The following is a 13010-nucleotide window of genomic DNA, read 5'->3' on the forward strand; positions in this document are numbered from 1 at the left end:
ATAATGAAATGATGTAACTGTAACATTCCCTACTAAGCTCGCCCTCGTCCTTCTGAATTGTATCCCGTCTTTTTGCACTGCACTGGAAACAGACGAGTGTGATTTGGTAATGACTGATCTCACATAATGATCATCCGATTAATAGTCGAAGTCACTAACTTCAGCATGCACACGCACACGCATGCACGCACACACACTCACACACACACACACACACACACATACACAGAGTGCTGCTGGAGTGTTTGCTCAGAAAGCATTACGGTCCAGACTCCCTCGGTCATTAGCTCTGAGCCGCCTGCTCTCCTCTCCTCTCCTCTGCTCTTCTCTTCTCTCCTCTCCTCTGCTCTTCTCTCCTCTCCTCTCCTCTCCTCTCGGCCCCGCTCTGCTCTCTCATCTCCTTCACCTGACAGCCGTGTGGAGCCGGAGCTCTGAGCTGCCCAGCAGGGGCCCCAGACAAGGACAGTCAGTAATCACCGCACTTCACAGACTTCATCACAGTCAGTAATCACCGCACTTCACAGACTTCAGCACCAGGGGCGCCTGCAGGAATTAATGCTATGGTACGCACACCCATCAACCCCGCGCGCAAAAAATAATAATAATCACGCGTGGATAATATTTGTCCGTTTCCCCGGGTTTAGCCCCGTACATCCACATGCAATAATACAACAACAACATCTACAATGACCTATTCATTTGGACAACTTGATACAGCCCTATACAGGTTACCTTGTTTTGTTCTAGCGTACTGTGAAGTCTGGCTTTGAACAGCTGTAATGCAGTCTAACGTTCTGACAAGCACACCAATTCCCTACCTTGTTCTTGCCCATCTGGAATAACTCCTTTAGCTTTTGAGTTAGTGAATTAGCTCAACATTGTGTGCTGATAATAACCATATATAGATAGCCGAGTAAAATAAAATAACAAGTAGCTTAGTTGCATGCCTGCGTGTGTATTCTGTCTCCTGCTCAAACAAAATGTGTGCGCGTTAATTTTGATTACGTGTTCACTAAGTTATGTAATAGAAAATTGTAAATAGCCTGATGGCATGCAGCTAATGGGATACTGTGCATAGTTGGGAAGGTATGGTGGGCCAATTTGGTGTGAATACACATTACACACACACAAGGGAAATTTTCTCTCGTTTTTGAGTAGCCTGATGGTACGCACAGTGCGTACGGACGTACACCTGCGCGCCTGTTCAGCACAGTCAGTAATCATCGCACTTCACAGACTTCAGCACAGTCAGTAATCACCGCACATCACAGACTTCAGCACAGTCAGTAATCACCGCGCATCACAGACTTCAGCACAGTCAGTAATCCCCGCGCATCACAGACTTCAGCACACTTAGCAGAGGATGGAAACTACTACAGAGTACTGACCCCTCCAAGCTTAATGAAACTCATCCCAGTGTCTACTGGAATATGTCAGTAATATCTGTCTCTGTTCTTCATATACACAAGGATACACACTAAGCAATGATAATTTGTGAGGTTACATACAATATATACAGTGCAAACAGACACAGGAATATGTGCTGTATGTCTGCGTAGTAATAATATATACAGTGCAAACAGACACAGGAATATGTGCTGTATATCTGCGTAATAATAATATATACAGTGCAAACAGACACAGGAATATGTACTGTACAATATGTCTGTGTCTGTGCAATAATAATATATACAGTGCAAACAGACACAGGAATATGTACTGTACAGTATGTCTGCGTAATAATAATATATACAGTGCAAACAGACACAGGAATATGTACTGTACAGTATGTCTGCGTAATAATAATATATACAGTGCAAACAGACACAGGAATATGTGCTGTATATCTGCGTGACTTGGTGGAAAAGTCATGGAGGAAATTGTATAGTTGTCATATGGGAACCAGCAGGACAGGCCATTTCTTTGAGGAGGATATATTTGTGTCGGTGCTCTATGCCTCCCCCTCACCCTTTACTCTGGGGTTCACTTGTGTCCCCCTGTGACTTGGGTTGGCCCGCAGGGCCCCTGCCTTGTAATGAGAATGTGATGTGTGTAGTTGTGTTGCGCTGGTTGAGATGGTGCAGTGTTGCATTGTATCATTTTGTATTGTGTTGAGCTTCTACCTCTCACTGGGTGTCTCTTTTCTGTTCTGTCAGGGTGCCATCAGATCTGCCAAGCGTCTGTCACTCCCTGTATATGTGTGTGCATGCGTGTGTGTGTGTGTGTGTGTGTGTGTGTGTGTGTGTGTGTGTGTCTATCATTTCAACATCGTGGGTGTGAAACTATAGGCCTCAGCTCTTGTGTCCAATCTCTTTACCCCCAACAGCTTTCCACCTCTCTTCTCTCTCTTGCCCCTCTCACACTTCCTCTTTCCGTCTCTACTAAATCAAACGTTGGACTTATTTATTTCAGTGTCTTTATAATACCCATAGTGTCAGAAAGTGTTTTTTTCACCTGTAACTTCAAGAATAATAGGCCATAGAATCAGAGCACAAACAAACACATGTTGATATATTTTGGGCCTGGATTTGTGTGGAAAAACAGTGTTTTTTCAAATAATCAACTGTTATTTTAAACCCAAAATAAACATTAACACCAAGCTTGCCTGAATATGCCTATGTTTGCCTTATGTACCCACACAACCACCTCCACTCTATAGATTTAAGAAAATTGCTGTATACACCAGACCTGTATAATAAGATATGCCATGGTATTCAGTCAACATGGTCCTGACTGCTTTTGAATGAATGTGCTTTGGGTTGGGTTGTTGGGTTGCTTGTATTTTTAGCCGATGAGGGTGGTGGTTTAACATGGCACGCTCCCTGCTCACCTCCAAGGTTTATGCCTGATTTGATTGGACGGCTCCCATGGTTATAACTGGTATACGATTGGACGGTTCATGCAGAGTTCCCAGCAGGCCTTTCGGAGGGGCACTGTCATTTAGCCAGTCCCAAAGTACCCTGGGAGATTTGGAGAGAAAAACGCTACTCTCTGTTCTTTCTCCTCACCTGTGTGTATATGTGGTTGCTATACCTATAATGCCAGCTTATTTTTAGACCTTGGAAATAGATCTTTACCTGATATGCATTCTTTCTCAGATGATACAATGACATATTTGTGCTTGCACATGGATGAAAAATGGCATGTCTTGCGAGGGATGTGTGAGTGTGTGTGATACAGGAACAGAGAGAGTGTGTGTGTGAGGAGAGGGGGTAGAGAGACAGTGTGTGTGTGTGAGTGTGTGTGGAGAGGGGGTAGAGAGACATTGTGTGCGTGCCGCGCACGCGTTTAGAGTTATTTGTAGCAGGTCTGGTCTCTCTGGGAACTCTCTCCATCTGTCAGCTAAGCCCAGTCCTTCAGTTGACCCAATTCTAATGAGAGAGAGAAATAGAGATTAGAAATAGAACTATTGCTCTTGTGCTACTGGAGATCCAGTGAGCCACCTGTGGCTTTGTTTTGGGTGCACTCTCAATGTGAGTGTGTTGTCAGCCAAGGTGCAGCAGAAAACAAAGGCAACGAGGGAGCATGACAGAACTGGTCTCCTCACGGTCCTGGCCTTGTGATGGAAGGTCACCACTGGTCTCAGCAACTCACATGTTCCCTAGCATATGGCTCCCACACCAGCATATGGTTGTCTGACAAAAGCTCATAGTCCTCCAGGCCTTTCTGGAACATATGAGAGAGAGAGAGAGAGAGAGAGAGAGAGAATGAGAATGAGGACTTGAAGGTGTGATGAATGGGGTGGGAAACTAAAAAGGGAAAGATCCTGGAGGCTTGACCTCTTTTGGGTCATGTGCTCTATATCTGTATGGTGGCTCTGTATGTGACATGTGTCAGCTATACGTGTGTGTGTGTGTGTGTGTGTGTGTGTGTGTGTGTGTGTGTGTGTGTGTGTGTGTGTGTGTGTGTGTGTGTGTGTGTGTGTGTGTGTGTGTGTGTGTGTGTGTCTGTGCGTGCGTAGGTCAGGAGGCCATAGCTGTGCTGTTGCGTCAGCTGTATTACTGTGAAAGCGGACCTCTAATGCTGCTTCCGTTCGCCTCTCCAAACCCAAATCCAAATATTCCCCCCTTTGTGATGGGATTTACCCCCTTCCACAAGTACTCAGCACATTTATACACACACACACATACACACTCTCTTTTCACTCACTTTCACACACACACACACACACACACAATTGCGTGCATGCACACGCATACACACGCAATACCACCCATTCTGACTTCTGTGCTCAACCCAATACCTCTGTGCCAACACCGAGCTCTTATCTAACACTGCCTCTAGCACTTAGCCATGGTGACCATTTCCAGTCACCCATAGTAACCTTCAAAGCCTGAGAGGACATTTAATTTAAGACCTAAAAAGTTACATTAAAAGTTACAATAAGGAGATATTTTAATGACTTATCTTCTTTTAGCTACACATTATTCCTATCAAAGGGACATCAAACCCCACAGGTACCCACACACAACCTCCACCATACACGCGCACGAACGCACGCACGCATGCACACACACACACACACACACTTCAGTGTCTGAGCCAGCTTGTTAATACACACTTTGTAGGTAGACTGTGTAAATGAAGAGCACATGAGGAGTGTTTGGACGAGGACACAGGTTGATGCTAGATAATTAATGGACACTCAGTGTCTGTGGGAGTACAGGTGTGTATGTGTGTGTGTGTGTGTGTGTGTGTGTGTGTGTGTGTGTGTTACTGAGTGTGTGTGGGTGTGTGTTGGTGGCTAAAAGAGCCGGGAGAGAGGCCTACTTTAACATGTAAAAACGGATGACAACGACCTGAAACAGTCAAGACTTGTGTTAGTGTATGTGTTAGTCTGTGTGTGACTGAGAGCATTGCACCTGCTTTTTCTCGAGGGACTACTGAGGTGGTGTACAGGTGTATGGAGAACAGGATAAACACACACCTGAGAAACAAGAATAACATCTGCACATTTATTCCACTAACTTTACCTGAGGAGCAAAACCATGTGTGTGTGCTGGACACCGGGGCCTACAAGGTAGAGGTCTGCACTCCTGCGGGACCTGCAGGGCACGACGCAGAAGAGTGTGTCGCCAGACAGGTCTTGAAAGCTACAGATGTGGGTGCAGGAGAAACAGATGATTCACTTCATTCCCGCAAATTAAATAACAAATAGAAATGATCAAAGTAGTGTATTTAATTATAGTTGAGCAGGATATTGTGTTAGGCAGCATTAAAAAAACATGGTTTAAGCAGCCTAACTTGTGGACATTGTCGTTTAGGCCTACATGGGTTTAATTCTTTCCTGCTCTTTTGTTATCAAAAGCATAACAGAGGAAGAGAACACCACTAGGCTACTTCAGATGTTAATGCCTTTCTAAAGAATGGATGCCAAATAGTATAGCTGTGTCACAGTAGCCTACATTCAGAATCAAGAAACTCAAAACATACATCTAGTAGTCTTTTCCAGTGGTGTGTGTCCTTTTGTGCTCCTTTTGTGAGACAGAAGGCAAAACTGAATATCCCTCCTGCATGTCCTGTAGGCTTTTGCGGGCGGGAGCGGGACTTAATGTTACAGATGCGGACGGGAGCGGGACTTACATCTTTTCTCAGTCGCTTTGGTGCTTTTTTCAGATTTTCAGGACATGTATCAGTTGCTTTCATACAATTCTCTGCTCTTTAACATTATCATTTGCTTATGTCATGTCAGTCAAAATTAACTATACTTATGAATGCTGAATAGTCGTTCCCAATAAAACTAATAGTCTTCATTTCATTGCTTGAGTCATTACATACAAAATTGTTGAACTAGTTATCAAATTCAGTCACAATGCTGTAGAATTGCAAAGAGCATACAGTAAAAAGTACGTATTCAGTGTCTTGTACTCACTTACTCACCTAACTACAGCAATGTGTAACTTTACTGTAGTTTTCAAATGGCTGTACAAGTACTGTATAGTGCTGTCTTGAGCATGTTCAGGTAGTGTCACCGAGTTCTGACCTTTTTTTGCATTGGAAAACACTGAGAGAACTGTCATAATGAAAACATGACAAAGCCATTTGACTATCTTGTTCATAAACGATGGTGTCAAGACTTCTCATTTTGATGACACTGACAGTTTCATTGACATGAATACCTGCTTTTGAGGAATGGACTATCCATTTTGAGCAAGTGACGTGCTTTTGCAGGTCATCCACTAGGTTTTGCAGTTTGCACTAATTGTTTTGAGAATTGCACTAACTGCTGTGCAAATGTTAATAGTGATGTGAGAAAAGCACCAAAGCGACTGAGAAAAACTGTAATGTTACAGCTTTAAAAGAGCTGTCCTATCAAACCATATACCAGATTTGTTTGTGTCCATACACATGCTGCCTCCTGTGATAAGTATTTCATGTAAAAGTAAGTATTTCATGCATAAGTATTGCACTTTTATTCACTCTCACTCTAATATTTAAACAGTCAAATTATAACTAAACATTTTGCCTCCAACAACTGCTTTTTTTTGGCAAGATATTGTAAAGATCAGGATCTTGATCAAATGTTAATTCTGTGACAAATCTACAAATTAGCCATTTTACTGTATAACATGTAGTTTTAAATATGGGGCGTGTCACCATGAAATTTATAGTCAAGAACTAGGAGTAGTCAACCGACCAAGTTCAGTACAGCTAGAAAGCTATTCACAGATTTAAAGTTCAGACTCAGAAAAGAAACCTTGTTAAAATACAAATTATGCATCTCTCCAAACACAGAATGATAGACAACAAGCTATAAACAAGCAAGCCCTCCTAAGAACTGGGCAATGCTAACAGAATAAACATCTAAAATCAGCCAGTGTGGCATCAATACAGCCAGTGTGCACTGAAGTACTTCTATTCAAATGCCGTTTTGTAAGGCATGTGATGTGAAGATAGATAGATAGATAGATAGATAGATAGATAGATAGATAGATAGATAGATAGATAGATAGATAGATAGATCGATAGAAGAAACAAGACTAATATGAAGATATCAAGGGTATAACAGTTTTTACAACTGTCAGACACATTTCTGAAATTTGGCCCTCTTTGCCAAAACTCTATACACAAAAAAACAAAACATCTTACAGCTCTTGCAGAAGCACACACATCATTCAAATCTATGTAAACTGTAATAAAATGGTATTTTTGCATCTTAACACACAAACAATAAATAAATAAATAGCTCTTTCCACCCTAACTGTAAACAGATGTGCTACACATAACACACTAGAGTCTTTGGGATTTTCATTCATAGCATGTTATAAGACAAGATATACATACTGTGTTGTAACAAGAATACAAATGTAATAGGCTATAGTGGGATTTTTTTACTACCAAAGTGCAAGTTTAGCATGAGCATTCTGGTCACAGGTAATTGATAAATGTGTGTATGTATTTCAGTGCTGTGTTTAGCAAATAACACAAAAGGCTTTTAGTTTTGAATAATGAGTCTAAAGTAGATAATTATGTTTACAGTTGTAGTAGTTGTACACAAATGTGAGTTTTAAACATTGGGCCCTAATTTAAATGGCTGGCAAAGTGCAAAGTCTATCAACAGGCAGAGTTCTCTTGTCGCACCAGAACTAGAGCTGTCGTGTGGAATGTGGAAGCATTTGGCTGACTCATCAATGTAAGTTCTTGCCCATGGTGTTTATTTAGTCATCAAATCAGCATTAGTTAGACTTAACACTTTGCACTTTGCCCATCTTTCAAATTAGGGCCCATAGTGTAAAGCAGACAGGTGCAAACCCAGTCAATAGATATACAGTAGGCTAAATGGGTTAGTGGTTTCAGCAATTACCAGTTCAAGTTTTTGTCATGCCTTGTCATGCCAGTTGTAAGAACATTTGTAAAAGAGGTTCTTACAGCTTATTACATTTTGAATACTAAATGATCTGCTGTATGTGTGTGTACAAAAACCCATCTAAAGTAACCACAGTCCAAAGGGCTTTAAGATCAGTCTAAACCTCCATTAGGTAAGCAAGCAATCTGCTGAGAGGGGTCACAAACTATGTGAGTGTGTGTGTCTGAGAGAGAGAGAGAAACAGAGAGAGGGAGAGAGAGAGAGCACTGTGAGGAGGTATTGGGTGTAGGAGTTTAATCCTGTAACTCAGTCCTGATCACCAGTCTATTGTGTCTTAATTGGAGTCTCCTCCTGTGTGTGTGTGTGTGTGCGTGTGTGTGCCTGTATGCGACTGCATTGTTCCCCACACCCTTCACTGGGATGGTGACAGTTTCAGGTCCTCCCCAAAGGGTCACGACAGTAACACACACCATGTCTAGTCCCCAAGAGGTAGAGTGAGCCTTCTCTGAGCACAGCAACATTCCATCCTAAAATCACACACACTACCATTATGGTAACCTTTTACCCCTTTTACTGCATTTAAGGGCATTCAAAAGATTACCTCATTAGCCTATACTTTATATAAGATTTCAAAACTTAGGAAATGGTTTCATTTAAAGTACTAAAATGCTAAAACTGAAATATAGCACTGAATGGTTGAGTGATAACACATAATACACTATCTTGGTATTTACTAACAAACACTCACTAAATTGTAGGCCTAGTTGTCAAAAACCAAAGGCGGCTGCATGGTGCATGCAACTGTAAATAAAGAAATGGTCAGACCTTTAGCACATGGCAACACAAACTAGTCTTACTGGACCAATTCTGTGTTTCACTCATACTGTGTACATGGATCACTGTCCTTTAATGAACACAAGAACGTCAAGAGCACACATAATGGTTATCAGTTAATGCTGCAATCAACTACTGACACAGAGGAAGCTAGGTAGACATTTCAATCTAGCCAAGTTTAGACTACTACTATGCTCTGGTATTTTGGCCATTTGCTGTACAAATTAAAGATACAGTCTGATCCTGGCAAATTCTGTTGATACTTCAGCTCAACAGACAATCAAATTGCCTTCCATGCTCTTGAAGCAATGGGTTGCTAAGCCGCTGGGGAGGGTGGTTTGGACTGAGCAACTTTGTTTGTCACTTACCCAGCCCAGACTGAGTGTGAACACCAGCACACACATAGAATGGAGCTTGCTAGAGGGCCATGAGGAGCAATTTCAGCAGCAGCTCCAGCACACAGTAAGCTTAATGCTCACTGATTTTGCATCAACAGTGCTAAACAGGGGCATCTGCTTAAAACTCAGTCAATGAGGAATACATATCACCAAGAAAAGTGATAAATAGCCCAGAATATCCAACCGTACTCACACCACCACAACCTCCACAGGCTAAAACCTCCTCTAAATACCATGCTATTGCTGTCCTGAGCGATTCTCAATTCCCTGCTGTAATCCTCCAACTCTGCTGAAGAACTTTAACGAGGAACACAGTGTAGCTGTTTTACTTCCCAGAGGATGGGGTCAGATTTGAACTCTGCAATGCAGGACCACGGGCAAATGATGTCCTATCTGTGCTGGCCTCTTTTCCTCTTCAACAAGTTCTCTGCTTGTATCAGCAGAGATGCTAATGACCTTTGCCCTCTCTCTTCTAGACTTAATAGAACCTTACTCGGTCATCCATATAGCAAATCAAAGTTATGTATTAGTTATTGATATCTAAATGTTAACTCCTTTTTGCCTACTTTGCTAGCTGAAACACAGAAAGTAGAAACGGTGAATTGTTGGAGGTGAATTGTATGTGGAAAGCCTTGCTAGTATCAGCTCTCACCATTCGGAACTCTCTACAAGCTATCCTTAGATGTGTGCATGTCATGAATCATTAAAGTCACAGCACCTGCTGGACTAAGTAATATGCAAAACATTGTTCAGGAACTGGAAAACTGCTTTACTTAGATAGAAGGTTTTGAGTCATGTTTTCTTGTCAAAAATAAAACTATGGTAATAACCCTTGCCTTAATATTATGTTACAGCATCCATTTGCTTAACCTTTCCTCTCATTTGAACACCGGTCAGACATTATTAAACCTGTTTCTCTTGGAATGGTTCACTGTGAGCCTGATGGTCTCTGAAGACGAGACCAGCTTCTAGGTGGAGAAGAGTATCAGCTCAGTGGATGTTTGTTCCCTCCAGTGAAGTTGCTTGAAAAACTAAGCAGGTCCTTTTGAAAGTAAAACTTGTAAAATATGTAAGGACAATAAAACTTCATGGTTTAAAAATGGGAAAATATAAGCTATTTTCCACAGTGAAAACAGTTGACAGACTTCACATGAATGTCCTTACGGTACTCTTGAGAATTGAGTTTGGGATAGTATGTTATTTATTTATTCTTCAGAGGCGCTAAATGTAATTAAGGCTACATGGCATTTTTTAAGTCTGTGTTAGTGTTTTTAACTGGATTTTAGCTGAGGTCTGAAATAAAATATAGTCATGATTATATTAGCGTTGGCACTAGATTTTAGGCCTATGGGTTAACAGTTACCTTAGCTGTGCAGGAATTCTGGGTTGAGGACAGGCATATCCCGTGTGGAGTTCAGTATTCAGGTCCAGTTCTTTATTTTAGGCTTATCTTGCAGGCACAGATACACACAGCGCTGCATTTAGACCCCATTATAGTTGGGAACACACACACACTCACACTCTCTCCCTCTCTCACACACACACACACACACACACATATATATATATATATATATATATACACTGGTTTGTCTCCAGACACCATTCCTCTTTGGGCTTGTTGAGGGGTGCATTGTACCATGAAGGAGGGTATGATGGGGAAATATATTTATGTTCGGAACATTATTGCACTGTTCCATAACAGTTTTTCCACTGTAGTTTAAGGTTGTGTGTGTGTGTGAGAGAGTGTGTTAAGAGATTGACAGGCTGTGGTCACTGATCCCCCGTGCGCTCAGCAGGTGAAGTGGTTTCTAATTAGACTAATTGGAGATGGAAGAAAACGATCGTCAGCGGAGGGAGGAGGTCGCGGTCACTCTGTCCATCTCTCTGTGTGATATTTGTTCTCCTCGGCGCTCCCCTTTGGCCTCGCTTTCTCTCCCTTGTCATTCCGCTCATCACACGTATTGTGATCACGTCCCTCGCCTCCATCACGAGCATCATCCTCAGCTACAGCAGCCGCCATCACCATAATCATCATCATCGGCCTCTTCCTCTCCTTACCCCAGGCAACCTGCTCACGCCTCCACTTGATCCGGCCGATTCGCTTTCATTGTGTCTATCTGTCAGTGTCGGTCTCATCCCTGCTCCTGTCACTGACCCCCTTGTGCTCTCTCCTCTCCGCTTTTCCCTCCCTCTCTCCCTTTCGCTTCCTCTCGCTGTCTTTTTTTTCTCTCTCTCCATCCACTCGTTCTTTGTCTCTTCCTCTCTCTGCCTCTCACTGAGCTCATGGTCGCTCTCCCCTGAGATGCACTTGATAGGCTAATAGACGGTGTGGCTGATGGATAGCGAGTGCAGATGGGGGGAGATGAGAGGGTGGAGTGGGCCATTATTGTTTCCCATTTGTCTCGAATTGTGGCTGGGTGTATACAAAGACACACACACATATACATAAAAGCACAGGCAAACACCAAAAATGTGTGTATGTAATTGTATTCATGAAGCAATGTATGCATGCGTGCAGACAAAAACTGTCCACACAGAAAAACTGAAAGTACTTACACACACACACGTGCACACACACACACAAACAAGTGTCCAAAATGTCACAACACACTCGTTACCTCAGTGTCATGATGTATCTGTCTGGGATAAAGTGAGAGCCTGTCAGTAACATTGGCCCATCAGACGGACACCAAGGAGAGATTGTCCTTTCCATGGGTGGCTTTCTTCAGAGTTCTCTAAAAGTCAAGTATGTCTTCCCAAACCTAAACTTTACATATGGCATAGTAACCCAAATCAATTAACAGTTGATATCAACAGTACTACTGTACTGACTGGGTGGCTTTATAGTCAGAAAGCGCTTTTATATATACGTGTAAGACCGGAGGTTCTGCAGATGTTAAACGGTGGGGCCGTATATCTGAACGACATAACTGGTCATATGGAAGTCCGAATTTAGCTGGCTGTTTTACTACTCCCCCCCTAGTAACTAATAACTAAGCGTAAAACATGCAGTTAAAATTCACACCTAGTGAGAGGGCGTGTCGGTGACGTTTCTTTCGCGTCCATGGAAATCTGACTTAAATGCCAGTGTTATGATGGAATGGCATAGTGCTGTCCAGAAAATCTCCGACCTGGAAAGATGCAGACATCACGGAACTACTGTTTGTTCCAAGCTCCTTACGTAAATGCAATAGACACATGGGATGCTTTTGGAAAAATAAACCATGAAAAAACGAACCACTTCACTGTTATGTTAGTATTTTGTTTGTTGCTTAAAAACGTTGTATATGATGGCCTTGAAGTCTTGAGTTAACCTACTGAATTGGCTGGTAGGCTACCATACCTAGGTAGCATTCTGACGTTGGCCCAACGTTAAATTTGGTTGGCTAGGTTGGGCTGACCTATGCAACGTATGCCCAACGTTGGGCCAACGTTGGTGGAGTTGGCTGTTTGGCTGACCTATGCAACGTATGCCCAACGTTGGGCCAACGCTATGGAGTTGGCTGTGTTTGGCTGACCTATACAACGCGGTGCCCAACGTTGGGCCAATGTTGATACAGTTTTGGCTATTTTTACAACGACCCATACCAACGTTGATACAGTTAGCTATTTTTGGCCAATACAACGATGCCCAACATATAATAATAATAATAATGATTAGTTTTATTTGTATAGCACCTTCCATACACAGAATGCAGCTCAAAGTGCTTTACATTTGGAACATTTAACACAATAATATAAATAATTAAATAAGAATAATAATAAAAATACAATTTCCTTCGTCCTTCAGCCATTCCTCTTCATTGCTGTGGCTGTTTATAATCCAATCAGCAACATATCAGAAAACATGTATGACTTGTGATAGAGTAGCAACGGCTTTGCTAACAAATGCTTAGGCCTTGATGTGGACTCTAAGCATCAGCCTTAGTATGTTCTTAGTATTTGTTGTGATTACATGAATTTATATA

This window comes from Alosa alosa, chromosome 22 (genome assembly GCF_017589495.1).
Source record: "Alosa alosa isolate M-15738 ecotype Scorff River chromosome 22, AALO_Geno_1.1, whole genome shotgun sequence".
NCBI classification, from domain to species: Eukaryota; Metazoa; Chordata; class Actinopteri; order Clupeiformes; family Clupeidae; genus Alosa; species Alosa alosa.